This window comes from Macaca fascicularis, chromosome 8 (assembly GCF_037993035.2).
Source record: "Macaca fascicularis isolate 582-1 chromosome 8, T2T-MFA8v1.1".
NCBI classification, from domain to species: Eukaryota; Metazoa; Chordata; class Mammalia; order Primates; family Cercopithecidae; genus Macaca; species Macaca fascicularis.
Window position 1 is genome coordinate 117,211,223 of NC_088382.1, and position 4,069 is coordinate 117,215,291.

General features: G+C 39.2%; 1 pseudogene; it reads left to right on the forward strand.

Annotated features, from left to right (window-relative positions):
• The first annotated feature begins 935 nt into the window (after positions 1 to 935).
• LOC102124665 (phosphoglycerate mutase 1 pseudogene) lies at positions 936 to 1,538 on the forward strand (annotated as a pseudogene).
• Positions 1,539 to 4,069: the final 2,531 nt, after the last annotated feature.

A 4,069-nucleotide genomic window follows, 5' to 3' on the forward strand; every position in this document is an offset into this window, starting at 1 on the left:
ATCTCCTTTGGCAACACCCTCACAGACACACTCAGGAACAATACTTGGCATCCTTCAATCCAATCAAGTTGACCCTCAATATTAACCATCACACATATATAATATCACCAAAAAAGAAAAAGACAGGAATAAACTTAACAAAAAAATTGAAGATTTGTAAACAGAACTAGAAAACATTGTTGAGATAAATTTAGAATGGTTAAAATCGAAATTCAATGTTCATAAATCAGAAGACTCAATATTGTTAAAATTTTAATTCTCCCCAAATGAATCCATAGACCATAGCTCCTATCAAAATCCCAGTTTTTTGTGTAGAAATTGGTAAGTTGATTTTAAAATTGATATGGGAATGCGAAGGATCTATAATAGCTAGAACAATTTTGAAAAAGAAGAATAAAGTTGGAGGATTTGCATGACCTGATTTTAAACCTACTATAAAGCTATAATAATTAAGATAGTGTGGTATTGGTGTCATTACAGGCAGTTGGAGAAGATCAGCGAAACAAAATTGATATTCTAGAAATTTTCCCTTATATTTACGCTCAACTGATTTTCCACAAAGATGCTAAGTCACTTCAAGGGGGAAAGGATAGTGTTTTTTCAAAAACTATTTTTTTTTAGTCTATCTCACACCATACACAGAAATTAAATGATGATGGATCATAGGAGTAATGGGGCAAAAGGGCACATGCAGCATTGGGGAAGGAAATGGAAGGAATGGGCTGAGACCCTAGAATCTCAGTGGGTCCCTAGTTGGTCCAGTACCCCCAGCCAGCTGCCATGGACACCTGCAAGCTGGTACTGATCCAGCATTGCGAGAGCACCAGGAGCCTGGAGAACCACTTCAGCAGTGATAGGACAATAACCTGAGCCCAGCAGGGCGTGAAGCAAAGGGCATCATGCAGGCTCTGTGAGATGCTGCCTGTGAGCTTGACATGTGCTTCTCCTCAGTGCAGAAGAGAGAGCAATCCTGACCCACTAGATAGTGTTGGATGCCATTGACCAGAAGTGGCTTCCTGTGTTGAAGACTTGATGTCTCAATGAATGACACTATGGGGATCTCACTGACCTCAATAAAGCAGAAACTACTGCCAAGCATGGTGAGGCCCAGGTGAAAACCTGGAGGCCTCCTATGCCATCCCAACACCTCCACCAAAGCTACCCCTTCTTCTACAGCAACCTCAGTAAAGATCACAAGGATGGAGACCTCACTGAGGATCAACTACTCTACTGCGAGAGTCTGAAAGGCAAGAGTGTCTTTCGGACAGCGCCCTTTCGAAATTAAGTAATAGCTCCCCAGATGAAGGAGGGGAAACAGGTATGGACTGCAGCCCATAGCATCAGCCTTCTGGGCATTAAGTACCTGGAAGGTCCTCTGGAGAAGCTATCGTGGAGCTGAACCTGCCAACTGGTATTCTTATTGTCTATGAGTTAGATAAGAACTTGAAATCCATCAAGCCTATGCAGTTCCTGGGGGATGAAGAAACCATGCATAAAGCTTGGACTCTGTGACTACCCACGGCAAGGCCAAGAAGTGAGGACCAGTAGGCAGACCACTATCCCAAGGAACATCTTCCCTGTCCATTCTATTCCTCTGCACCTCTCCCCTGCACATGTCACGCTAACCACATCTGCAGCTACAACAAAAGAAGCCTAAAGATATGGTCAGTGTGACATGTGAAGGGGAGAGTGCAGAGGAATGGGACAGGCAGGGCACAAGTGACTGTCATTTTCATTTGAGTAATTTTTATCTCCTGCACCCACTCCACACAATCTAGTCAGAATGGCACCTCTGGGGCATAGGTCCTCAGTCCAAGCCATGGAAAAGCTCTTCTTATCCAAAAGGAGTTTAAGAAGTAGTATCTTGGGTTTTTGCAGGTGGTTTGTTTACTATTAGTTGGTGCAAAAGTAATCACATTTTTTGCCATTACTTTTAATTACTTTTGCATCAACCTAATGAGAATCTGCTTGACTAGAGTAGGGAAAAAGCATGCCAAGGCATGACCAATAAGAAGACGCAAGAGAGCCTCTGTATTCCCAGGAGCCACCCTTTACTTTTGTGTAGTCGGGTGACTGCCCAGGGAGCTTACTTGCCCCAGTGGAAGCTGAACGTGAAACCTGCATTGTTATTTTTTCAAAAACAACAGGTATTTCCTCCCTGATCCCAGAGGAGAAGGCTCCAGAAGGCCAATATCAATCCTGAATTAAGTTTATGTGTTACATTTACTTTTACAAAATATATCTAACTTTTAAGACCGGCTCCAGAAGGTCAATATCAATCCTGAATTAAGCTTATGTGTTATATTTACTTTTACAAAATATATCTAACTTTTAAGACCTTCAGCCAAATTAACTTTAAAGGAGTTTAACTGAGCAATGAATGGTTTCCGAATTGGGCAGCCCGCAGAATCACAGCAGATTCAGAGAGACTGCAGGGTGCCTGGCGATCAGAACAAATGTACAGACAGAAAAAAGTGAAGTGACGTACAGAAATCAGACATGAGGTACAGAAATATTTTGACTGGTTACAACCCGGTGTTTGAACACTCAGCAGTGTATGACTGGTTGAAGTACGGCTGTTGGGATTGGCCAAGACTCAGCAATTATTACAGGTGCATACTCCTAAGTTAGGTTTTCAATCCTGTCTACCTGTTAAGTTAGGTTGCAGTTCATCCACAAGGACTCAAATATAGATGTACAGAGTCCTTCTCAGGCCATATTTAGTTTGCTTTAACATGAGTAATACAAAACAAAAACTCTTCTGGAGTTTCTAGTGGCAGTTGAAATAGTTTCATATGTGGACATCAGAAAATAAGCCATTCCTCATACCAATATGGCATAAGCTCCTTGACATCTAAGGGGTGGGAGTTCATCCTGATGTGCACTTTAGAGCCCCTCCCGTGCCTTGTTTTGTGGCAGGGAAATGCTTCTTGACCATGTCTAAGTGTCTCTTTCACTATGTACGACTTCTGAATCATATTCCAATTGCTTGGCCCTTCCACAGACCCAGTACTCATTCTGGTCATAGCTAAACTAAATCTTTTTTTTCAGGTCAGTATAAGAAAGGAGGGATGTGTAATAACAAATGGATCATAAACTGAAATATAACTCATAAAACTTTTAAAAGAAAAAAATGAGAAAATTTTTGTGACCTTGGGTTAGGCAAAGCAGCAATTTCAGGCAAAGTATTCTTAGATATGACAACAAATGCACAAACCATAAAAATAAAAAATAAAAAAACCCTGGTAAATTAGACTTCATTGAAATTAAAAACTTCTCTGCTTCCAAAGACAACATTACGAAATTGAAAAGATTTGAATACTGGAGGTTAGCAAAAAAAGAAGAAATCCAAAAGATAAGTCACATACTGGGAAATATTTGAAAACCATATACCTGATAAAACTTGTACTCAGAATATATAAAGAAATCATATGACTCAGTGACAAAAAGATATACAACCCAATTTTTAAAATAAGCAAGAGATTAGTAGATATTTCACCAAAGAAGATATATCAATGGCTAATAAACATATGAAACATGTTCCACATCATTAGTTATTAGGGAAATGCAAGTTAAAACCACAATGACATATGAAAACATATACTACAATGACTATAATTACAATATATACAATACCAATTATTGAAGAGGGTGTGAAAAATCTATGCAGATGAGAAAGTAAACTAGTACAGCCTCTTTGCAAACCAGTTTGACACGTTCTTAAAATGTTAACCATAAACTTACCACATAAGTCAACAAATCCCTTCCTAGAAATCTACCCAAGAGAAATGAAAACACATGTCCACAAAAACACTTCCAATATTCATAGGAGTTTTGTAGCCAAAAACTGGATATAATTCAAACGTCTGTCAAATGGTAAACAGATAAACAAAATGCAGTATATCCACAAAATGGAACACTATTCAACAACAAAATGGAATGCAGTTCAGACATATGCAACAGCACGCACGGATGAACTTTATTCAAAAACATTAGCCTAAGTGAAAGAAGGTAGATATAAATCCTACATATTACACTATTTTCACAGCCAGTTAGATAGGCATGAGTG